General features: G+C 44.6%; 1 long non-coding RNA gene across 1 annotated transcript; it reads right to left on the minus strand.

Annotated features, from left to right (window-relative positions):
• Positions 1–9033: 9033 nt before the first annotated feature.
• LOC141994533 (uncharacterized) lies at positions 9034–22503 on the minus strand. The gene is made up of 5 exons (XR_012641155.1): positions 22409–22503; positions 15877–16034; positions 13981–14142; positions 10042–10232; positions 9034–9222 (listed from the first exon to the last, which is right to left on the minus strand). It is a non-coding gene; the product is annotated as an uncharacterized LOC141994533 (long non-coding RNA).
• Positions 22504–26523: the final 4020 nt, after the last annotated feature.

The raw sequence follows: 26523 nt of genomic DNA on the forward strand, positions 1-26523 counted from the left end.
ATCTGAATTGAAGTTGAAACATTAATACACACTTTAAAAGCATATAAAGTGTACGATAAAATACGTGCATCTGAAAAAGTATAATAGATTTGAAAAGTATGAGCATAGACTAGCTTCCTTATACAGCTGTTGTTTTTTATGACAATGTCAGTGCATTCATTTTGGTGATGTTGGCCAACCTAATAATTTAAAATTATGATTTGTAAGCAAAGTCTAAATGAGCTCTCCCTGACAGCTAGTGATGAGCTGTGGGGAAAGGCTTCAGGACCAGATTGTATTTACATTCAGACCTAATCTACCTAAGTATCCAGCAAACAGATCTGTATTGCCCAAGTGATAGATTTTGGCTGGGGTTGGGTTACAAATCACTTGAATGCGGGGGGGGGGGGGGAATGAAGTGTTGTTATTCTTATTGTATGAGTAAAGGGCAGTAGAACTGTATTTAGCCTGTGCTGACTGAGGGCATCAAGAGAGAGGGTGGGGACAGGTGTTTTGCTTGATGGTCTGCCTGAGTCCCAAGTACTATTTGACCTGCCCCTCTCCTCTGTTTAAAGACAGAGCGGATTAGACTCCATAGATAGTCTTTTGTTGTGTTAAATGACCACTACAGCTGAAATCACTGATAATCAGGTCTAAGCGCTTAGACCTGCTGTGGGACAGTGTTTCTGTGGAAGAGACGGCCCAGTCTGCACTTGCAGCGAGATTCCCCCACTGAGAGCTCAGCTGAAGTCACTGAGAGCTGGGTGGAACCTCAAGAGACCAGCTCGCAGAGGTCACAGTGGCAGGCGGCAGAAGAAGGTGATGGCGCAGGGTCATTGGCAACAGAGCGATGGAGTGAACGGTGGCACAATGAACAACAGTGGCCAGAGTGAACAGTGAGCAGCTGGAGGAATGAGCAAGGTGCCTTCTTGCCCCCCACCCCCACCCCCACCCCGGGAGGTGAACTCATGTGAAAGCACCTCTGAACTCTGAGTCTCCACTGACCAAGGACAACACCAGTGAGTGTTAATGAGGCTGTTAAGAATGCTGGAGACACAACACAGTTCATGCGAACAAACATGGCTGTGGCATCATACTTTCTATTTAAGCAAGCGATACCACACACTACAAATTGGAGGCCAATGTTAAGTGCATTGTCACTTGTTCATTCTGAAGTTGAACACTGGTTCCGAACAAGACCAGCAAATGCTCACTATCTTTCTGCAAGAAACTCAGCTGACTGGCTAGAAGCATGTGGTGCAACAGTGAAAGACTCAACAATTGAAAAAGTGAAGAACTCTCTCACCACATTCAAAAAATTTGCATACGTGGCTAATGAATGCACCGATGCAAATAGGCATCAAGTATTAAGTCATTGTGTACGTTATCTTGATGTCAGTGGTAGGCCAGTAGATGCATTTCTAGATGTTCAAGTTATAGAAGATACACTGGCTGCATCTGTGACAACCCACATCTTAGAAGAGTTAAATGCTTGTCAATTGGACCCCAAAGAGATGGCTGCTTGTGCATTTGATGGAGCTGCAAACTTCTCTGGAAGACATGATGGAGTACAAGCTTTGCTCAGAGAAAAGTATAACCCTAATCTCTCCTATACACACCGCAGAGGCCATCTACTCCAACTAGCGCTAGTACGAGCTGCAGACTCTTCAAAAGACATTTTAAAAGCTATAAATTTAATGTCTTCATTATATTATTTTTTCAGCAAGAGTGCAAAAAGACTAAATATCTTGGAAAATATAGAAGATACACTGGGAATGAAGTTCAAATTAGTCCAACCTGGGAAAACCCTGTGGCTTTCTCATGAGCGATCCTTGGCTGTTGTCTTAAAATTACTCCAGCCGTTATTACTGGGTTTGGAAAGTATCTACCAAGTGGGATGGATCTAAGTAGTGAGGTGGATTACTTTTGCTACTATGTTCAGAGAAGACTATTGCCATTGTCCCTCTTGTAAGCCTACTGTTGAAACCACTTGGGTCATTAAACAATGCCATCCAGGCATCTGCTACAACAGTAGTAGATCTTTGTCCAACAATAGAAGCTACATTTGGATCAATCAGAAAGCTATCCATTGAAAAAGTACTGGAAGAAGCAAAGACTTCAGTCCAGAAGTTGACTAATGAAGGCATTTATATTAAATCCTTAAGTGAAGAGGACAAGAAGTGTTTGTTAAGTCTACTAAAAAAGTACACAGACCTGATTCTTAAAAATCAACAACAGCGACTTCTAGAGTCTACTCAACCTCTATGTAGCTTTTACAGATCCCTGTCCTCTAAAACACTGACGTTGAGTGGAGTGAGGCACTACCAGCAATGGGGCTGTCATGTGCTCAGGACAGAATAGAGAATTTGAACACAGAGTGAAATATCATACGACGAATGAATGAAGATTTGACTTCAACTTCTTTTTCATCATCACTAGTGGCTCAACCCGATCTTTATGCTATCTTTCCTGGGATGAAAGAAGTCAGAATTCATCTCTTGCTACTCCCAGTCACAACACCTACAGTTGAGCGTTCTTTTTCATCATTGAATAGAATTTTGTGTTTTTGAAAGAAGTCGCCTTCTGCCTGATCATGTGAATGAACTAATGAGCATATCAATTGAAGGAATGGAAGTACTGGACACATGAGAAGCCACCAAAGATGAACACATTGCATTCAAGAAGTTCATTAACAGAGTTGTGCAAAATTATAACAAGAAACCAAGAAGGATGTAGATGTAGTGCTTCATAGAAGGCTTGAGTAGCCAACTTTAATTTGTGTGATGATTCTAAAACAGGAGTTAAAACTAATAAAATAGTTATGAAACATTTTTCAGTTTTTACTATAGTGCCATACAGCCCACATTCGCCCTCACAGTCTCACCCCTCATCGCCCCTGATTTCCCACCCCCCTGTAAATTCGAACACCCCCCCTAATTTCAATTCCTGGGGAAAACACTGGCTGGGGCTGACCCCTCTGCCCCCCCTGCCACCCACGGCTGGGACTGACCTCATCCCCAGAGCTCTGTGCCACCTGCAGCTTGGGCTGACTCCTCCCCATTCCTGCCTTGCTGCCCATGGTTGGTACTGACCCCCATCCTGAGCTCAGGGACTGACCCCCACCCCTGAGCCCCATGCCATCTGCAGCTGGGGCTGACCCCCACCCCCTGCACCACCCTGGGCTGGGGCTGACCCCCCAGCCCGAGCCCTGTGCTGCCCCCAGCTGGGGCTGGACCACCCCCCCCAGCTCCGCACTGCCCTCGGCTGGGGCTCAGTCCCCCCCGCCCCCAGTCCTGTGCCGCTCACAGCTGAGGCTGATCTCCCCCACCTCCACACCTCCCCTGGCTGAGGCTGATCTCCCCCACCCCAGCCTCCCCCCCTGCTCAGCTGATCCTCCCCCCCACCCCACCCCCACCCACCAGCTCTGTGCTGCCCAAGGGTCAGTTCTGACGTCAGCACAGCCCCGCCAGCAGCAAATTTCTCCACTTTCTTGCGCGCGGGCAGTGCTGCCTTCAGCTGATCCCCAGGCAGCCACCGCCGCTCTCTGCTCTGCCTTGCAGCCAGGACAAATGCCCAGTTTTGGCGAAGAAGTAGGGACGGCCGGGACAGAGCTGAAGAAGGGGATTGTCCTGGCCAAAATGGAACATATCGGCACCCTAGCCAGGCTGGGCCCTATGGCTCCTGGTCGGTCCCTCACTCCCAGGACCAACCCCCACCCCACCCCACCCCACGTTGTGCCCCATTTCCCCTAGCTGGCTGCTCACTCCAGGGGTACCCCATAGAGAACATGGGCCTGTCGAGCTCAGCCTCCCTGCTCAGCCTCTCCACCCCTGCAGTGTGACGAGTCCCTGAGGTAAAATCCACCCTCCCTTGCAAACAAGGGCTCGCTCAGCGGAAAGGAGCCCACCTAGCTCCGGAAAAGGAGGCGGGCCTGGCGAGCCCAGTACCAGAAACCACCCTTCCAGAAGCAGGAGCAGCAAGACGCCTCCCTCACCCTCCTCCTGCACAAGTTACTGCTTGTTCCTCCCCATTGTCACCCCCTGTCCTCCCAGACCCTCCTCCTGCACAAGTTACTGCTTGTTCCTCCCCATTGTCACCCCCTGTCCTCCCAGACCCTCCTCCTGCACAAGTTACTGCTTGTTCCTCCCCATTGACACCCCCCGTCCTCCCAGACCCTCCTCCTGCACAAGTTACTGCTTGTTCCTCCCCATTGTCACCCCCTGTCCTCCTAGACCCTCCTCCTGCACAAGTCCTTGCTTACTTCCCCCCTCTCCTGTCCTCTCCCAACACTGAATGCTTGTTTGTCTGAGTGATTGGCTGAACAAGAGGTAGGACTGAGTGGACTTGTAGGCTCTAAAGTTTCACATTGGTTTATTGTTAAGTGGAGTTATTCTTTTTACATAAGTCTACATTTGTAAGTTCAACTTTCATGATAAAGAGATTGCACTACAGTACTTGTACGAGGTGAATTGAAGTTTCTTTTTTACAGTGCAAATGTTTGTAATAAGAAAAATATGAAATGAGCACCGTACACTTTGTATTCTGTGTTGTATTTGAAATCAGTATATTTGAAAATGTAGAAAACAGGTATTTTTTTTATTGTTTAATCGCACGATTAATTTTTTTTTTAACAACTTGACATCCCTACCAGGAATCATTTCACATACCTCTGAAATGGACCACAACAGCTGTTTAATAGGGTCTGGTGCTACTACAAAACAGTCTTAGGCAGGAAGTGAGAAAGAATACTATATCCAATTGAAACTGTAAGGAAAATGACATCAGAAAGAAATATGTTACCTAAAAAGAGCTCTTGAAATCGGCTGTTCTCTATGTCTCTGTCTACAGTACTTCCAGTCTTGATACATTGCACCACGCTCACAATACGGCTGCTTCCTTCTTCGTGGTTTCATAATGAAGAAGTTTAGAGAGCAATCATTTAAAATAAATAATTATTAGTGCAGAAGTTTTCCATTGGCTCCAGTGTCTGAAAGCCACTGTAGCTTTCATTGCAGTTTTCCTGTACTTAAGAATTAGTGCTGAAAGCCCTAGACTGATTGGCACTAGCATTGCTGCAGCCTTTTAACACTGATGATAGGGTGGCTGCTGCCCATGGGACTGGGAAGTGCTGTGGCCTAGTATCATACTGGTACATTTCATCATTACTTTTTGCAAGAAAGAGCTTCTTGTTGTTAAGATCAAAATCACTAGGAAACCTCATGGCATGTGTAAGCTGACATACCTCAGGGCTGTGAGTGCAGATCAAGTTTTTAGCTCAGGCCCCTCTGTCAGGCTGCTACATGTTGCTCATAATGAACCAGAACACCCTAGTAAAGGCAGAAGTTTAACTCATGGCACATACGATGGAAAGAATCTTGCACCTAGCAAATGCTTTAAGCTGTAGCAGACTTGACCAATATACAGGAGAAGGGTCACCTCTTTTTTAATGGCTGGACTTGGAGCCAAATCCTCGTTCCATTGACATCAATGGGAATTTTGCTACAGACTTGAACTGGACCATGATTTGGCCTTTGGAGCCCTGGGCTGGCTACTCTAAGGCTTGACTATACACAGGTTGCATACCGATATAGCTATTTTGGTTGGGGTGTGATTTTTTTTAGCACTATAGTTATATCAGTACAAGCCCTCGCATGAATGCAGTTATACTTGTATAAAGGTGCTTCATGCCAGTATAGCTTATTCCCTGTATCATATAGGAATGAGTTATACCAGGATAAGCACATTTGCCCTAGTATGACTGTGCCCACATTCGGGGGAGGAGGGAGAGGTTGTGCCAGTAAAGCTATACAACTTTGTGAGTACACATGGTCTAGCACAATCACTAAAAAATTGACCTCTTGATCCTAAGGGTTTGAATGCTGATTCTCCACCTGCATAGCATGGGGACTTCCCGTCCGAGCTTTCATTGCCGTTGGGAGACTGCTTGTTCTGAGTGTATGGCTGTATCAGTAGGAAATAGAGAAACTGTTTTATACAGTCCCTTTTAAAGAAAGCATAGCGTTCATTCTATGTTTTGCCAAAGAACATTAAGCTGATTTGTCTAAGCTAAATGACTTAGGTGGAGTTGCATAATAGAGTACTAGAATTAGAACAGTGAGTTTAAGTAAAAGTCAGCAGATTGCAACCTCAGACCTTTGTAATAGCCTAGCAAAGGATTCTTGTTTATTTCAGCAGCTTAAACTCATTAGTTTCAGCAAGAGATGTCTCAGGCTTTGCTCTCTGCCACATTGTCCCAGGCTATATTGTGGCAGCAGCAGCTGAGAATATGAAGCTACCACAGTATCAGAAATGAGAGTCTCATGGGCACAATTGTGTGAAATGACTTTGGGGAAGTGTGAGGTGATGAAACCGGTCTGTCTCTGTGCTCTAAGCACAGTGGCAAAAGGTGATGAAGGATAAGGTAAGAAGTAGACAGGCACCAGTCAAATTTGGGGCTCTGAGTTTGTTAAGGGGTGAGATTAGAAATTGCTGCTAATTGCTGGGTTCTGTTGCCCATTTCAAAACAACAAAGCACTCTGGGCCAATTCACCACAGCCAGCATGTAACAATGGCAATATTCTGGGTCCGGTGTTCCTCTGCCTTGCACCTTGCATAGTCACGTATACCAGCATAAAAGTTAAACACCTGCTTAAGTGCTTTGCTGGCTCCCTGGCTACACTAGTCTGTGCAATATGAAGCATGTGGGCCCAAAGGAAGTTGTAAGCATGATATTATTACTTCCAAGGCACTTCTGAGGTAGGTGGGGTCCCCATTTTAAATAGAGGCACTGTTGCTCAGAGAGGTGAAATGAAAGGTCTCTCAGTGAGTCAGTGGGACAGCCAGGGCTGAAGGCAGGAGCAGCTGTGTGACATTGTGAAAAAAATGTTTACTAAACACCCGAGTCAAATTGTCCAGAACTTTGTTCTGCCCATTTTTATATTGCTGAAACCTTGTGATTTTGAGAAATGTTGTAAAAAGATGTTAATTTGGCTTGAAAACCATATGAAATTGTGAAGTCTCATGCCTCACCGTGCACCGGAGGTGTGCACCAACACCTTGATGTCAGGGCCTATTGCTATATGGGCTCCACCCCAGCAGGCACGAAGAAGGTACGTTGTGTGTAAAGCATGCACTAGCCCCTTTGTGGATCTGTTTCATATCAGTAAGGGCTTTACAAAGGACATTTATAGTGCGACTCTCACAGGCTGACTTTTTAAGGGCGAAACATAATATCACAGAAAAGAGTTTGCTTATAAACGGCTGTACGGTCTCTCCAACTCCTTGGTCCAGGTGTGAATAGCAGTCAGATAAGTTAGGCTTTTTTTGATCCAGGTCTTTCCACAGCATTCTAGAGAGCATTTTCCATTAGTGAAAGTGAGCATAATATAGACACGGATGAATGGTTCCTTTCCATGCAAACAGATTTATTAAAAATCAGATTTGTAACACAGCCTAAAGCCAAAAAGGCAAAGGTCACCTTTGGCAACCAGTGTTTAAAGGTCATAAATAAAATTTGGTTTTGGCACGTTCGCCTTTTGTGACTGGCAAAAGCCACTCAGATTATGTGTCTTCCGCGAGGCCTGTAATAAAAGGAAAGCAACATTATCCAGAGAAATGACAGGCCCTACAGGACACAATGTGACCTGCTGACAGTTCTAGCTATCACAATAAAACACATATTATTGAATCACCAAAAGAAAATCTTCTAGATAGGACTAGAAAAGCATTTATTTATTAGAGAATTTTAATTGGTCACAGAGGTAAATCTTATTGCTTCATTGCAAAAAATATACTTTGAATTAAATATGCATTCTTGGGGTACGTCTACACTTAAAATATGCTGCAGCATCTCAGGGGCAGTACTAGAGCTGCATTGATGTAGTGCTTCAGTATAGACACTACCTACGGTGTTCTCCCATCTGCATAGACAATCTACCTCCCTGAAATGTGGTAGAATTCTTCTGTTGACCTCGCACTGTCTATAATAGGGGTTTGGCTGGCTTAACTACCCCGCTCACAGATGTGGAATTTTCACACCCATGAGCGATATAGTTCAGCTAACTTAATTATCTAGTGTAGGACAGGCCTTGTATCAGATCTGTATTAGACATGTAGCGTCACTTAAAATGTTTAGCTCTCAGAAGCTCTCAGGAAGAATAAATGTTTGTTATGACGTACGGTGTAACTGTTGTGCAAGTTCTTGCCAAAAATGTTTTATAAACAGGACAGCTGTAACTTGGCAACTATTGGTTAATGCACAGCAGAGAATCTCTCACAGATAGTTGTCAATGGACTTATAAACATCTACCACAATGGCTCTTGAATGAATATGTAAGCAAAAAAACAGGCCCTGAGACTTTACTCAAGGGAAAATTTGACAGAGCTGGACATCAAAGAGATAGCAATCACAGAAAAAGAGGTATATTTTATGCTTTGAACACACTTTGGAAAGACGATTATTGTATGCTTGAAAAATGTCAATCTTGTTACCAGATTCTAACATGTTCAAAACTCCTTTCTGTCATTGCAAATTGGTTACAATTAGTAAAAGCGATTATCACTTGTGGAAAGGTTTGCATCACATTTCATATAGAACCTGAAAAATTCTGCTTTGAGTCTCAGGAAGATTTTCAAAGCAGAGAAAAGAAGACAGCCTATATGTTTGTATGTCTTTATATGCTGTATACACAACCTCAAGGGTATTGGCAGAACGTAGGGTTCTAGTTTTTAGCTTTCTAATGAGTTGATACAATGACACTATTTATTTAGGAGGCAAGGTTTCTACCATTAAATAAACCAAAGTGATTCGGTTTTCAGCATTCAGACATTCATCCTGGAGGATCAGTTGTACAAACAATACAAATTATGGGCCAGATTCCATTCTCCTTACCCACAGAGAGCCTGATTCTGCCACCATTTCTTATTCTGAGGAATAGCCTCCTCCATGAATAGTCCCACTAATTTCAGTGGGATTAGTTGCCAGCTAAAATACTGCTCAGTGGGAGAGCTGGCTCACAATTAGCCCAGTGATGCTGCTGGGAGTACTCACATGAATAAGGTGTATTTCTTGTGTACAGTAGAGCATCAACTAGCACTGAAGGTGGCAGCCAACAAGTGCAAAGCCCGCTGCACTGGGGAAATTTGGCCAAGGACACAGGAATAAACCCCTTCTTGTAAGAAAATTGCCTCAGAAGACTGGCTGTCCATGCAGGTCTAATAGGGCCTCAGTTTGCAAAGCGTCACCTGAAAGACATGCAAACAGTAAATTGGATGGAACTCATCTCCTCTACCCTGGGAGAATGGGCAAAGGGGTGAGTTGCCTCTGCCAGGACTTTTTACTTTAGATATTTCAAATCTGATTGATGCCAAGACCATTTAGCTACTTCCTCTGGCTAAATCACACAGGGCCATATCATGCTCTCCCACAGAAAAAATTGCAGGTAGGGATTCTAGGTCAGGGCAAAGAAAATTTCCCTCCATATTCTGCCCACTCAGGCCTTGGCTGAGACTGTTCACCTGCAGGCCAGTTGTGAGGGCAATTCCTGACATGGCTACCTGCCAGCGGGACAGCACAAACTGAGAGAATGCAGAATGCACTGCAGCACACAGAAGGAGCAATATGTGTATCAGAAAAAATTAACAGCCTTTTCCTGCAGACAGAGAGGAGGAACAGTCGAGGAGCAGCAATAGCGCTCCTGGAGAGGAGTGTGGTCCTGGGCTGTGCACAGGCAATCTTCCTAGAGCAGCAGCAAGTCTGGCTGGCACCTCCTGCTGCTGCGACAGAGGAGAGTCAGCAAGTGACAAGTCATCAGGCAGGGGACGTCATCACAGCAGCAGCACAGTGAAGGGAGCATGAGGGGAATCCTGAGTACCAAGGGAGGGGGAGAAAGGGCAAAGGAAAAGGGCTATGGGGGAGGAGAAAAATGGGGCCCAGAGACCAGTGTGGGAGAGAAACAGGGGTGGGGGACTGGAGAGGGTGAGAGAAGAGGGAAGGAAAACAAGACAGAGACAGGGGCGGGTGGGTGCGTGGTAGAATCCCTGACAAGATGCAAAGGCACGTACCATAATTCATGCAGTAAGAGAAGTAACTGGTGCTCTCCCTGTCCCTTTCTATCATGACTGCTCCAGCCTGGGGAGGTTGTACTACACAGACAAGTGTCAAACACCAGCTGTGTGGGGTTGAGGGAGATTTGCCAATGGAAAAGAGTGAAACACGAAGAGGAAAAAAGGCCTCTGTCTGGACTTTGAATATTCTGGGGGAAATAAATATAAAAAATAATAAAGTAAATGCTTTTCTTTTCTTTACTCAATAATGCTCTCTGGGCTGGGCATTTCCTGTTAGTTAACGAACCAAGCCAGACATTAGCTGCCAGGAAATGCCCAACCCAGTGGTCGTTATTGCTACATGAAATCATTAAAAGAAAACATTACCTTGAAAAGTGAAAAGTTGCCAACCACCCATTGTTCTCTTTACTGTACTGGGTCTTTTCCTAACTATCAAAGGGTACTACAGTAACCAACAGGAAATCAGGACTTCAGACTCCATGTTCCACTGGATTTAAAATTACTGTTAAAATTGATCAATTTAGTGAACCATTTATTTCTACTCTAGATCCCCCTTCGCCCCTCAGGATACCTATTCTTGCAGTTGTATCACATTCCAACAGACAAATATTATGTCTTTAGATAATTATACAAATATACCTTCAAATAATATATAAATATATGTAAATAAAAACTTGCAATAACCTTAAATCACTACCATGCTCCTAGGGAAGAGACTGATAGATGCTGCTCTTATTTTTATGGCCCCAGATTTCTTAAATGAGCACATTAGACAAGTATCAATATATGATTACATAAGAGAAAAAGCACTTTGTATAAGACTGTTCTGCCTTCAGATCATTTATACTTAGAATAACTATTCATATTGAGAACATAAGAAAACATTTATGTAAGATCCCTTTTAAATCCTTTGGTTTTAAGTTTGTTTAAAAAAAATAGTACATTCGAACTATGTTCTAGAAGCAAATCCTTAATATATTCTCTATGTCTGGTTGCTGTAAGCCTTTTGACTCCATCCAAAAATACAGGGACAAGAAAAGAATGCTTAGCTACAGGGCAATTCTAAACTGACTTTATGTTACTTTCATGTTCTGAGCTTTTCATCTGTAATGCTCTGGATGCTTTGCCAACATACCAGAGATTGCCAGGCAGTATTGAGGTACAGGATGAACTTCTTAAAGTATGTAGTATTACAACAGTTGGAAATGTTACTGAGATTGCTCAGATAACATACCAACCAAAATCTATTGCACATGTGGAAAGCTTCTGCCTGAAACAGGTATTATTTACCAGTCAAAGGACAACTAAAGAAAGGAGCTGATTTACCTCTTCATTTATTTAACACATCAATATTTTTGGCAAATAAATTCTTCCCCAAGCCCCCAAGAAGCCCTATGACTCAGCAAAAGAAGGTGAAATGTGAAATAAAATTATGCAATTCCACCAAAGTCAGTTGCGTTACTTTGGATTTACATCAGAGGAAATCAGGCTCTGGCCTGTAACGCAATTCTGTAACAGTTCGAAAAAGATTCACTTCCAGCCACACTCAAGAAAAAACTGTTTTAGGAATGGCTGAGGCTCTTCTGTGTTGTATCACACTGTCCCATCATGGTAAAATCTGTGATTTACAAGGATCCATCACCTACATTGTGCTTTTATAACAACATTTCTCAGGGAAAATATCCTTGTCCACCCCAGTCAGAGAAACTTTGGTGGAAGCTGTTAGCAACAAGGGGTTCTTAAACACCATTGTTGCAAGCATTTCTCCAACCACAATGTGTCCAGGGTTCATTCTGTATTATTTCCATTATGATAGGGTGCAAGAGCTGCATTTAATGACTCTTAATAACCACATTGTGCTAGGCACTGTAAAAACAGAACAAAAAGATGGCCCTTACCCCAAGGAGCTTACAGTGAGAAAGGGGCGGGTGGTTCAATATGTTCTCTCTCATGTCCATCATTAAGATAATAGTAAACAAAACTTTATTAAAATCAGATTCACTGATTTTTTTCACCTCTCTTATTATTAAGACCCAAATTAGACCTTGAGTTCCTTGATAGTTCTCCAGCTTGTAACTAAAAGCAAGGTAATCAATCACTTCAATTTTGTAACCATTGACCAAAGAAAAGAAACAGACCAGCAGTTGTCTGCAGCAAAGTGCCGGACAGAGGTCTAGTAGCGTCACAAAGAAAATAGTGAGCAATCTTGGTAAACACTGCGATGAAAGTACTCATTCACTTGGGTTCTGGCAGTGTCACAGACAGTTTCAAGAAGGATGGGTGCCGGCAGTCTGCTCTGCTAAAATGTCAGTATCCACCGGGACTTTAGTTATTAAACTTCCCCTTCCTCAGACACACAGCGAGAATGCCAGTATTTTCATATTTTTCTTTTTTCTTCGCTGCTTCAGCATGTTCTGAGTCCTCTGTCTAGCAGCTTCGTGCAAACACAGAGACACAAAGCCTAAAAGGCACATTTCCTCTCTCTAAATGGGTTGCTGGGCATTTGGTTATAGCAGAGGCAGCAGGTCGCCTAACTCACTTAAACAGTGCATTCCAAACACAACTCCCCCAACGTTACCATGCTCCGGTTGGTACTGTAAGGTGTCTGGGATGGTGAATAATGTTCTGGCTGGATACACGCATGGACGCTGACACAGTAGCACCAATACACTGACAATTCTTGCTCCTGAGCCTTGAACATAACTGGCTAAACAAGAGAGCACTGTCATATTAATCATAGAACTGGTAGGGACCTTGAGAGGTCATCTAGTGCAGTCCCCTGCACTCAAGGCAGGACTAAGTATTATCTAGACCATCCCTGACAGGTGTTTGTCCAACCTGCCCTTAAAAATCCCCAATGATGGAGATTCCACAAACTCCCTAGGCAATTTATTCCAGTGCTTAACCACCCTGACAGTTAGGAAGTTTTTCCTAATGTTCAACCTAAACTGTCCTTGCTACAATTTAAGTTCATTGCTTCTTGTCCTATCCTCAGAAGTTAAGAACAATAATTTTTCTCCCTCTTCCTTGTAACAACAATGTACTTGAAAACTATTATGTCCCCTCTCAGTAGTCTCTTCTCCAGAACAAACAAACCCAGTTTTTTCAATCTTCCCTCATAGGTCACGTTTTCTAGACCTTTAATCATTTTTGTTGCTCTTCTCTAGACTGTCTCCAATTTGTCCACATCTTTCCTGAAATGTGGCACCCGGAACTGGACACAATACTCCAGCTGAGGCCTAATCAGCGCAGAGTAGAGTGGAAGAATTTCTTCTCGTGGCTTGCTTACAACACTCCTGCTAATACATCCCAGAATGATGTTGGCTTTTTTTTCCAACCGCGTAACACTGTTGACTCATATTTAGCTTGTGATCCACTATGACCGCTAGATCCTAATCCTTAGGAAACATGTTAGTTTCCAGGGGAGAAATACCTGGAATCTAGCTGCCTCCACCGGAGACATAAGGGGTGCAAATGTATATAATTATTGGGGCTGCCCAGTACACCACACCTCTAGTGTGTCAGTAGCACCACATCTCGGAACCAAGCACTGTAGGTGCTTCAGCAGTTAGACCTTGTTGGCACAGGCCCTGGTATGTCTCAATAATCACTCCAATATATGGCTAAAGTGAAAGGGTATTTTACTAGCGCTAGTAAGAAGGGAAAGGTTGCAAATACCCTAAGTACGGAGGTTTAAAGAGTTATAGTTCAAAGCGAGTGACAGTGGTAAGTGTTTAGGCCCCTGGGGCAGTCCAACTGAGAGTCAGCACTCTTCAGGCCAAGTGCCTGGGCTGCCCTCTCCAGTCTAGCCTCTCTTCCAAGTACATGAGGTTCCATTATTGTCTCTCATTGGAGCCCCTCAGCACTGGCTCCCTGGCCAGCCACAGCTGCTCCACCTAAGTCCCAGACAGCTGTAACTTATCATCTGGCACTCACAGCCTGGTCCACATGTGTCTCTGTCCACGGTTCCTGGGGCTTCTCTCCAGCTCCCTGCTTGCCATGTGGCTCCTGTTTCACCCTCTCTGCAGCTCCTGGCTTGCTATGCAGTCGCCACACCACAAAGCCTGGCAACGTCGTATGCAGGACTTTCCCTCTTACCTAACAAGGAGAAAGGCATGCAGTGGGAGGGAGCTGATGGGTGTTATAGTCCCCTGCTAAAGCAGGTCCATCCACAAGTAGATCGGTGACAGGTTCTTGCAGCAGGAAGGTGGGTGAGTTAGAACTCTAGCCTCGTTGCTTCCCTGCAGCTGGAAACGTTCACAGACATCCATCCAGCTTTCCCCACCCAACCAGCTTCCTGGCTGCCAGCCCACTACCTGGAAATCAATGGACATTAAGTGGACTGCATTAGAGTGATCCATGTAGGAGGCAAAGTGAGGATGTGTGCTGGTGGCAGAGGAAGGAAATCAGCCTATTCTCGTCTTTCCCCTTCTTTGGCTTTTTTGGGTTTTGTTGGCTTCTATGAGTTTTCACAAACCAGAATCCTGATCTTATAGAAAATTGGCCAGTGCTTTAACTGTAAGAATTATGTATAATACAAAGTATGTGGAACAAAGTTTGTGTTGCATCGTTTCAAGCTGGTATAAAATTCTCATTTTAAAAACCAGAGCTAAAATTCTAAAGCAGACAGAGGTGAAGGGGAAATGGCACAGCTACAGATAAAGAGCAGGAGGAGGAGGGGAAGAAACGGGTTTTCAGTGGAACTTTGGGAGTGTGCTGGGATGATTAGCGTTGGCAGAGCATAACCAGGGCCAAAAAACACTGGCAGGGTGGAGTGGAGCAGGCAGACAGCCAGTGTTAGCAGCAAATGTTCACACAGATGTTATAAAAAAAGAAGAGGGAGAGCACTGATGGAAGTCATACAGGTTTAGGACAATGCAACAGACTTGCATTTTAGCTTAGCACAGGAATCTCAATACAGGAGTCACTATCTGCCCCCAAAATACTTTACATACACAAGCTTTCAAGGTTCTTGAATATCAGCTTCTCACCTGGATTTAGAGTAGCAGCCGTGTTAGTCTGTATCCGCAAAAAGAAAAGGAGGACTTGTGGCACCTTAGAGACTAACCAATTTGAGCATAAGCTTTCGTGAGCTACAGCTCACTTCATCGGAGTCCTTTTCTTTTCACCTGGATTTGCTCTCCACTGTTCTGATAGCTTCTCTTGACAGATCGCTAACAATGCGGGGGCATGGATCAGCATTCACGTCATACTCCCTGTCAGTACCTGGCCCATGCAAGGGAAGCTAATGAACCAATCAGGGGACCAAATTCGGTGATGAATCCTGAAGCATGTTGCACATATGCTAAGACGACTAGCAGTGGGGATCACCATAAGCACTGATGTAGGGAACTTGAGCCAATTGCTGATTATACTAAACTCACCTCCTTGCAGTTACACAGTTAGTATCCTTGCTGCCTACTACATCCTACCCTGTCACCTGCAAGCTCAAACAGCTGTCCTTAGTACAAGCCTTCCAGCACCGTAATTTGCATTTCCCCACAAGATCTAAACATTAAATCAGATGATCTGACCTTTTTATTTTTAATCCTCGTCCCCAATCCACACTTCACAATTATTTTTACTTTGTGAACCCACCCTGCAGAACCATAGTTATTGTAGCACCTAGTCATGGGCCAGGAGCTCATTGTGTGAGGTGCTGTACAAACACGGAACAACAAGACAGTCCCTGCTGCAACGTACTTACAATGACAAATAGATGGGGTAGTCTCAAGAAGATTGCAAAGGGATCTAAAGTGCACCTTGTGACTGTGACATCTTGTCTAATGGTATCAGTGCTAATTCACGTCTAACTCTTGTGAGGGTACTCACCTATCAGCAAACAAGAGCTTTTGGATGTACTCTACCAATCATAGCATGGCTTTCTGCAGATCTCAGACTATGCTCGAAGAGGGAATCATCTCTAGTTTAGTGCTCCTGGCTCATCCTATGCACAGCCCATGGAGCAGCAATAACCAGACACGCCAAACCTGTGGAAAAAAGACAGAACTTGGGCTTGTTTTTGGCTTAATTGGCTTGTGAGTTGCTTGTTGGCTAGTTATTGGCTTGTAGCTTGTTGCTTCTTTTTTTTTGATCGGTTCCCGGCAAGCAGGGTCAAAGGGCGGGGGGCAAGCAGGGGCAGAGTCAGGGGTGCACAGCAGGCCCACCACAGTCCCAGACTGCACGCCATGGGATCTAGTCACAGAGTGTTGGGGTTCTTAGGGATTGGCTTGTTTTGGCCGTGTTTTGAAATGGGATTAGCTTGATTTTTGGCTTATTGTGAAAGTCAGAGTGCTTATTTACCACATGAAAGTTGGCAACTATAGTAATATTCCCTTCTAGAAGGCACCAATCTCCTTCCTCTGTCCCCTTCCTCATACCCACTATGGTCTCCTGAATCAAGTACTGGAGATATTCCAGGCACATTAGGTCTTTCTGCTCATTCTCCTGCACTCCACTTTTAATCAAACTTGTGATTTCAATCCTCTCTGCTGCTACTCTCTAATCAAATTACATGGTTCATTAGATGCTATTAAATGACCAAAACCTCTCACCTGGGAAGTTTTTAGGGACCCGGGGCATACATAAGCTATAGATGAACTTGTTGTGGGTGCCCCATGACTTGCTGTGTTGTGTTGGTGAAGTCACTTAGGCCCAAAATTCCAAAAGTAGCCTCTGATTTTGGGTGCCTCACTTGAGATATCTTGGTTTCAATTTCAGAAGTATTGAGCACCCACAACTCCTGCGGGAATCAAAGGCAGCTGCTGGTCTCAAAACCTCTGAAAATCAAGGCAAGGTCACTTAAGCAGAGCACCAGAACTTGAGGCATCCAGAATCAAAGGCCTCCTTTGAAAATCTGAGCTTTAATCTTTCTCTGCTTCAGCTTACCCAATTGTAAAATGGGGATAATACCACCAGCCTCACTGGGGTGTGGTGAGAATCAATTAACATTGGAAAAGACACACACACACACGCACACACACACACACAGAGCAAGCACACTAGCTGAAAACAGTTAGCATCCGAAAAACCTTGCAAATGCTTTGCCAAGAAGTTTTCACTGGAATGAGAAATTTCATCATCATCCATTACAAATGATGTTCAAGAACTGTGCTGGGAGTCAAGTGCCGCTAGTGCGTGACTGAAGATGGGTTTGTTGGGCTTTCGTGTGGTTAGAAGACTGTGTGGAAATCTTCATTTGAAGATGACAAACACTGATAGTATAAATTAGCTCCAGGTATGAGCATTGAGCTGTCCAGATTTCTTTGCATCGGGTTTTCTGTGGACTCCTTTTTCAAATGACAAATGAGGAATTGTGTGAATGTTTTAATTGCCGCCCAGCTGTCATTCTTGCTTGATGTTCCCTGTTTTTAGACGGGTCACCACTGCCAAAGTGACGTGAGGGTTGTGCGCACTATTGTATGATATTTTTCAAGGTGCTAATGCAGGGGTGAAAGTCAAATGCAGATTTTACTGGTACAGGGCCACTCTGGCCCCCCCCCAAAAGGGGCGAGGCCTCAGGCAGAAGGGCCCCAGCCAGTCCATCTGTGCTCCCTGGCCCGCACCGCCCGTGGCTCCAGCGGCGATTTAAAGGGCCCGGGGCTCTGGCCAGCGCAGCCATGGTAGCGGCAGAGGCAGCCGGAGCCCCAGGCCCCTTTAAATCGTGGCCCCGGGGCAGCTATTTCTTTTGCCCCCCCACCGTCAGCTGCCGGGGGAGGGGGCAAAAGGGGCAGCGATATTAAAGCGCTAACGCAGCAGCTTTTTAACATCGCTGCCCCTTCTGCGCCCCCCAGCTGGGTCATCGCTGCCCCTTTTGGGCCCCCCCATTGGCAACCCTGCTGGTAGGGACCCGGCGGGGGCGCGAAAGGGGCAGCGACATTAAAGCGCTTTAATGTGGCGCTTTAAAGTCAGCGGTCTGGGCCGGTCCTGGCAGCTACCTTTTACCGGTATGCCATAGTGGCCCGTACCCCCTTACTTTCACCCCTGCACTAATGCCACACAAGTGTGCGCTTTCAGAGTTAATCCATTCCCAACCACAAGGCAGCCGAGCTGACCTTGGGCTCATAGTTTTGTGGCCTCAGTCAGGAGGGTTTTCTAGCTCAGTGCCACTCTTCTGTCATGCCCTAATGCACAAGTCCCCATCACGTCACATCCTGGATCAAATATCTTCAGAGCATTCTTGTCGTACTTCACTGAGCCAGACCATTGTAAATTGGATCAAAGTGGTGCCGGAAGATATTTCTGGAGCCAAATATTTTTAACTAACTTTACTTTTAACTACTTTATCCCTTTTACTGGGAACGCACATTCCCCTCCCCACATGTTTAGCAGGCTCATGCAGCTTTGGTTTCGCAAGTGCTTGAAGCCTAAGTTTTGACTAAGATGACATAATATTTAGCATCTACAGATGACTCAACCCTAAAAGGCACCGGTATTTGCAAAGAAACTGGAGCTGCTTCAAAATGTCAGCAGCGCGTGGGGGCGTTTGACCTAGTTCCATCTTTCTTGAACCCTTCTCTGATGTGGGCATGTGCAAGTTTCATCACAATGTCCTTTCAAATCAGTAGAGGGCAAGGTGAGACCTGTTACATATGGTCACGCTGGAAGAGCACACTTCTCTGACATACTAGGTGTGAGATGCTCGGTCCTTGCCTTCCCCTGATTTGAATGGATGGTCATCTATTAAAACTGGTGCCAGGACTCATTGACAGTCCTGCAATAACCTCGCCTTCCCTGCCAGCTGAAGTACCTTCCGAGCCTGTTTCTGTGATGCTCAGCACCCACAGTTCCAAATGAAGTCAATGGGAGCTGCTGGTGAAAGGCTTAAACTACCTGAACTCACGGAGAATCAAAGTTGCTGACACTAGCTAACCATTTTATCTTTAGATAGAGCAACCCTGTAGCATATTTTAATAGTACATTGTAGTCATCACTTGTCATAAAAATCAAGTGATCTAGTCAACATCTGTAATGTACCTTGACTCTTTTATTGACTTGGAGTACAGTCTTATCATACTGTGTTAGCATGGCACGTGTATAACTGTTAGCATGGCACCTGGATGAAATATTGATTATAGCTGCCTTTCAAGAATCAAAACTTCCAGTCAGAAAGCTACTTAGAAAAAGTAATTTTTGCCTAGGAAAAACACAAAAAAGAGCTGCTTCTCAAATAATTCAAAAATGTCTGATAACATTGGGAAGGAGAAAAATGTTCAATGAATGTCTCTTTCCCATTAGTATGATATAATCAGGGAATATTCTGTATATGGACACCGAATATTCCTTTTTAATCTGTAATTAGAGAGGACAAGATGACCATGAGTGAATTTGCACTATGCTGTAGTTAATGAAGCAAAACTATGCATTATATTAGCATATTGCACTATATTATAGTTAAAGAAAAATTCACAGCATATCACCACCAAAATATGAAGCCCTCTCCTGAGACATGTGCTAACCTTGGCGTGGCCAATGGTGCATTGCAGTGCTCAATCATACTGGTTTGATCTGTGTGAGAAGATACAAATGTCCTTTGAGAATGGAGTTCTAATGGATGGATGGAACCAAGAAAGCAATAGGCCTTCAGCCAAGACTGTCCCACTCAAATCTCGTAATGGAGATACCATCATTGACTGAAGCAAACAGATGGAACACTGGGTAGAACACAATCACGAACTCTATTAGTGTGAAACCACCGTTTCTGATGAAGCAGTCAATATGATCCCCAGACTATCAAAGAGCTTGATACAGAACCATGTATATGTGAGCTTGAAAAGGCAATCACCTGCCTAGCACCAGAAAAGGCTACAGGAGAAGACAGAATTCCAGTTGAAGTACTGAAACGAGGACAGGTGGACCCTTAAAACATATTCACAATGCCTTGCTTGCCTGCTGGAGGGAAAGCAGGATAGCACAAGACATGAAGGATGCCAACATCATAATGTTGTATAAAAACAAAGGAGATTTGAGTAATTGCAATAAACTACAGAGGAACCTGTCTCCTTGTGTTGCTGCCAAGGCATTGATGTGGGTCATTCTCCAAAGACTGCAAGTTCTTTTTGAACATGTAGATCCAGTCAGTCAGTGCAGCTTCCTTGCTGATAGATCAAATATTGACACACTTTGGCCCTCGCACTAAGGCAATGACAGGAAAAGTATCAGGCTTCATCCTTTGGCCCTGTCCTTATGCCTGCACTATCTGTGGCAAGGACTGTTGCTCAAGAATTGCACTTTTTAGCCACAGGTGCCAACTTTCCAAAGTGCCAGGGGGTGCTTGACCCCCGGCTCTGCCCCAGGCCCTGCCCCCACTCCACCCCTTCTCCCAAGGCCCCACCCCTCCTCTTCCCACCCAGTTCCACCCCCTCCCCAGAGCGCCCCACATCCTTGCACCCCCTCCCTTCCCCCAGAGCTTCCAGCATGCCGCGAAACAGCTGATTGTGGCGGACAGGAGGCGCGGATCTGTAGGGCCCCACCGGTGGACGGAGGTGGTGGAGGGAGCTGATGGGGGACTGCTGATGGGTGCTAAGCACCCACCATTTTTTCCCCATGGATGCTCCAACCCCAGAGCACCCACGGAGTTGGCGCCTATGTCTTTAGCGACTTGAGATACTGCAGCAAGACTTACAGTAACTGAACTACTTTAGCGCTTCCCGTCATGCTGTCCGGAGTGACTCAAGTCCGTGCATGTGGACCTCAGGGCAGCCTGTCAAACAGCAGGGCAGAAACCCTAAACTGGGTATATGTTCTACAATTAGGTTTCACCAACCCAGTAACAAAGTGTGAACTCCTAAAGCATAACAACAGTCTTATCATGGAGTCACAGACAGTCCCCTTGCAAGGCAAGCTGGACTATGTGATAGATGGTCACTATACACCAAAAATCATAAAAATATTCAGGTTACTCTCAGTCCCCACGGGCCAGTCACTTACCCCAAGTCAATTGTACTCAGATCTCAAACCAAATACAATGCCTGTTGCCAATCTTGTAATAAACTAACTAAAGATTTAACTAAGAAAAAAACATGAGTTATTTATAAGATCAAAACAGGACACATACATACACAAATGAGTTACAGTCTTGGATTTAAAAAGGTAATATAAGCCTCTAAAATAAGCAGCTGTAAATGTCCATTAGGGCTGGCCCAGGCCAAGCAGCGTCTCTTGCATATGTATAGGAATCTTTGCCCTTCGGAGTCCAGAGAGCATTAAAGATCCAGTTTCTCCTTGTCAGGGATTTTTATCCCCTCTCCCCCCAAGAATCCAAGCTGATGGGACAAGGGCTGAACACCTCTTCATGGGTGAAGGGAGCAATTGACACAGTCTTTATTCCACAATGGCCCATTTGGATTCAAGCCTCCTTCCTGATGAGCAGGAGATAACACCTCTTGGGGTAAACTAATATTTCACACTTGGTAATGCTTCTCCCCTGACTCTGGGGAATTTACAGTCTTAAACATTTTTATAGTTACAGAGCAAACATTTAAACCTTACCTTATAACATGGGGATACAGATATTTTAAGTAGGATTAATACATGCAGCATCCGACAAGCGTTCCATAAAGTTTAAATACTAAACATATTGTTAGAACTGTAATGTCTATTTTGATAATGCTAACACACAGGTGAGCAAGACCGGTTTCCAGCTATGCATTTGTAAGTGTTTGGCGAGGCCTGGGGACCTTGGCATGAGCTGGCACCTTGTCTACCACTTCCACCATTGTCTTTTGAGATACAGTTGCCATTCCTATAGTTAATGAGTGGAATAAAAAAATATTCATTCCCCACTCATGGAATATTTTGCTTCTATCTTTTTCTGAATTTTATTCTGAAACTTTCTGCTAACAGACTAGATTGCAAGTGAAATTTGACTGTACTGCTTATACAAGTAAATTTAGTGGTTACAATTTGCGTTGCTGGAAAGCTAGCTGTTATTACACAAGAATAAAATAATAATCCATTTGTTTTTGGACATCAGAGCTTTCAGATTACAGGAACATGAGCCTGATTCTTAGCCTAAGAAAAGTTTATTTTCTTGTTCCATACAATGGAACATATTCTGCTGCTTTCGTATCTTGCACTTTGATGAGAATAAAAAGCTTTATTATTTATGGATTTGGTTTGTCTCTGGTATGTTGAGATGGCTACAGGAGTTGGAATGCAGGGTTCAGAATCAAAAATGTTTTAAGATTCTGAGAATGATGATTCACCAGTCAATGATGATTCAGCTAATGTAACATCTCAGAATAGCATCACACCCAGGAGTCAGGAGATACATATTGAATCCATCTCTGCTTGAGGCCTTTTCAGTCTGGTTTCCATGGGTGAAAATAAAGATCTTGCTAAATGTGTATTGTAAAAGTCTTACCTTATCCTTACTCATCTGCCATACAGTCCCCAAACCAGAAACCTGCCTCCAGCACTGGAACTGACTCTCACTTCTCCTGAAGAGGCCTAGATATCACAATAATTGGTGGAGGAAGGATTAGATTAGATTGGTAATCGTGAGGTCAAAAACATCTGAGAGCGAGTACTCCAATAGGCCTTTCACAGTGAAAAAGGAGCTTTTCCATTGGCTGAGGGGACTCAACTCCCCTGGAGTAAACACAAGATGGTTACAGAATACCGTGTCCTGGCATCAGACATTTAAAGAGTCAGTTATCAGGGGAAAATGTTGCTTGCATTTTATTTTGTTTTACACTTGAAATCAGCTATAGATCACAGCTCCAGCAGCAAGTTTAGATCAGCTCCCCAGGACATCAGAGCTGTGAAACAGATCTTAGTTTTGCTAGTTGACAGTAGTTTTTAGATCACATAAGTTAAATAAACATAACGCCAGACTGAAATATAAGAAATGGTTTATGACCTTCATTGTATCAAAAGGGAAGAGAACAGGCAAGTGCTAATATAGGGAGAAAGAGCACATTTGTGTAAATAGACATAATAAACAACAAAACTTTGAAAAAGACAATACTCAAGAGTGCATTTCTGGGGGATGCAGTGGTGCTGCCTAAGGGCTTTTTTGGTGGTCCAACACCGCACAAGACTGCTTCCCCCATCTTACCCTCACAAAAGGCTATATTTCCAGGTTCTCCTGTTCCCAAGACACCTGTTTTCAGACAGTATTCAATTGCCTCTTTATAATGAGGTTTCCAAGAGCCTCTTTTCAGGACAGTTGTTCTAATCGCTCTGTTTCTCATCTTTTATTAATTATTATTATTCCACCACACGCAATGCACTGTCTCACTTCTTGCTGGTAGGGTGGATATAGCATCTGCTGGCTGCACCAACAAAATTTTGAACAACTAACTGGAATCCCTCTAAGGCTAATCCACTGATACCACTTTACCCCCCTGCACTACAACCCCTTGCCCCAGGCTTAGCCCAGAGCCCCCTCCCATACTCCTAACCCCTCGGCCTCTCCCCCAGCCAAGAGCCCCCACCCCAGCCCCCTGCCCCAGCCCAATGAAAGTGAGTGACGGTGAGGGAGAGCAAGTGACGGAGGATGGATTGAGCAGGGGCGGGGCCTCGGGGCAGAGGTGTTTGGGTTTGAGCGATTAGACATTTGGCAACCCTATATAGCATACACAGATACATTACGTAGTGGCCATGTTTTCAATATTTAAGCTGCAAAGTATGAGCCTATTAGATCACCAGTAAGTTTACAGCACCTAAACTTAGTCTTCTGGTTTGTTTTTAATATTGTTGGTTTCTTTCAATACAGGATGACCTTTTATCTTCCCTCCTATAGGGCCTTAAGCCACGTGTTCGGAGGTTTCATATCTTGTCTTTGTAGAAAAATATTTCATACTTTAGGTTATCCAATTAACAAGGTCATTAGAAATAAAAGAAAAACTCTGCCAATAATACTCAAAGATCATTCTCTTGAACCTACCCCCAGCCAAGAGCTGTGGAAGATGATGCAACCTTACAATTGGAACTTCGTACCTTTAAAGGAGGATTTGTACTTTGTATCTAGGCTCGCAGGCATACGAGAAATGCAAACAAAGACACAGCAGCAGGAGCGTCTCTGAACAATGGATCCATAACTCATGCAATAGCATATGATTAAAGATGTACTCTTGCATATTTGCATACAACAAATTAAAGCTGACTGTACTATAAGGTTAAGGATTTCAGAGTACTGTAAGTTTCAGTGACCACAGGTAGGTGCTTCCGGTTGGGACGAACGGGTACAATAACATGAGGCACGGAGATGGAGGAACATATGTTTGATGCACATGGACAAGAGTCATCACAAATTCAAGTTCAGTGACAACACCGTCCCAAGACTGCCACTGCCTCCTGCTACTTTCTAGGAGACACGCTGTTGACTCAGGCAACTTCCCCTTTGTTTGCGTGTGTATCTGGACTCTTATTTTACATGCTCTTTTGGCACAAGACAATCTGATGTGTCTGCTTTGTGTACAGCCCGTTTCTAACCTCTCATGATTGAGTCATAGCAATGAGACAGCTGACTGCTCAGTTGCTACACTAGAGGATAGCGATGTGCAGGGGCCTACTCGTGTTAGCCTACCTACTGTGGTATTGCTTGCTATGTAGGGCACATTATGTATGATGGCTGACCAAATGGGGTCCAGACCCTTGACTTTAGCAATGCATGAAACATTTAAAAAAATCAAAACAAAGTGCTGAAGTAATGCTCCATTAAGATGTGAGGGGGAAGTTCAAAACTCTGTTGCAGCTATGTTGCTTCAGTCTGTTTAGCTACAAAGCAAACAGAACGGCAGTGCATTAACTTACTGCAGAAAAGCTATTTTTACAACAAGGAGAGAGAGGTGTGTTTGTTAAAAGACAGAAAAGCAGGAAAGTCTGTGGAAAGAAGCTAGACTCCAGCATTTGCCTGCACCTATGACTCTCCATCACCTCAGGCAATGACACTAAAGACTTTCCCAGTTCAGTCCTGCACTTCTATCACTATTGTCGCATAGAGCAGCTTGGACACATTCCATGATGGAAGACCAGTTCTTGTTTTTCTTGGTCTCACTAGTTCAAACACAGACTGGTTGCTACAAAAGGGTTAGCTAATTCACTGCAGAATGTCATCTGGAGATTGCGGGCAGGGACGGCATTCAATGATGAGGACTCCCCTTCCTCTCCACTCATTTCAAATGTCCCTATAGGATTCATCGCTGGTTCCCCTGCCCCACCTCTCGTTTCTTGGGTGACCTGATCCAGCTACACAATTCAGCTACACCCATGCCAACATCCAGATTTACTTCTCGACTCCTCACCTTCCCCCTAGGTTCAGAGTGCGTTTCTGCCTCTTTCCAACACCTCACCTTGGACAGCTGCTGCCAACAGACTAAAGCTACTCTCCCTCTCCTTCCTCCTAAAGCCTCCTCTTACCCCTTAGCTCACCAGTGTAATGCCACCATATACCTCATTCCTCAGGTTCAAAACCAGCGTTTCGTTTTGGCTCTCCTACCCTCACACTGACACTGTTGAGAAATCGTGCAGACTCCATACTGTGCGTAGGTGGAAGGGAGAGGGGAATCTTTTCTGTTTACAGGCAATCTGGCTGACCCAGCCCTGTGCATCCACAGCTGTGACCCATACAGACCACCAGCCCAGGTCTAAAGGGGAGAGAGCAGCAAGTGAAAGGGAAGTACTAGTAGAGGGGTCACAGCCCCATGCCAGGCTGGCTCTGGACAGGGAGACAAAAGGAGACTGCAAGGCCTGGAGTTTAAGGGTTGATAGACTCAGGTTAAGATAGGAGGTTGTAGACTGGTCTAATTGTAGAGGAATTGAAGGGAACCAGTTAGGAGAAAGCTGGGGCCCCTGGTCTAATTGTAGAGGAATTGAAGGGAACCAGTTAGGAGAAAGCTGGGGCCCCTTCATTGCCCTACTTAACCTCGCTGCTCCCTGCCTCTGGGCCCATCTCTTCCTGCTTCACCCCCACCCCCTTTACTCCACCCAAGCTGTGTGACCTTAGCCTCTCTGCGTTGTCTTCCCACTGTGCTGCCTTCCACACTGCCTCAGGCATGGGGATCTCCTCTGGACAGCAAAATGCCTTTCCTCCGCCCTCTCTTCCTAACACTCTTCATCAAAGGAACCTATAAACATACACACATCCAGCAAATTGTAAAAGTGGGCGCATACATACAGCCTAACTCCTTCAGTCACATTGCTTGCATTGATCCCTGTCTCCAATTCCCTGGTTCTGTGTTGTCCGCAGAGATTATTAGCTCCTCGTGGCAGGAACTGTAACTTTACAGCTGATGTGAACAATCCAGTACACTGTTGGTGCAATGCAAATAAATCATAGCAGCAGCTTGGTGGGGTGACCAAGCTTTGGGAGGCACATTGGCAATTTGCCAAGAGTCACACCTCAGTTGTATGTACATTTTATCAAAAACGAAATGCATGCAATCTTACAAGTTGCTTGTGCCTGTGTTTTCCTCTACAGGTGACTAGGAATTACTGGTTGACTTAGTTCAGTAACAATAAAAGTCTGCAGTT

Source organism: Natator depressus, chromosome 10, assembly GCF_965152275.1.
Source record: "Natator depressus isolate rNatDep1 chromosome 10, rNatDep2.hap1, whole genome shotgun sequence".
Taxonomy (NCBI): domain Eukaryota; kingdom Metazoa; phylum Chordata; order Testudines; family Cheloniidae; genus Natator; species Natator depressus.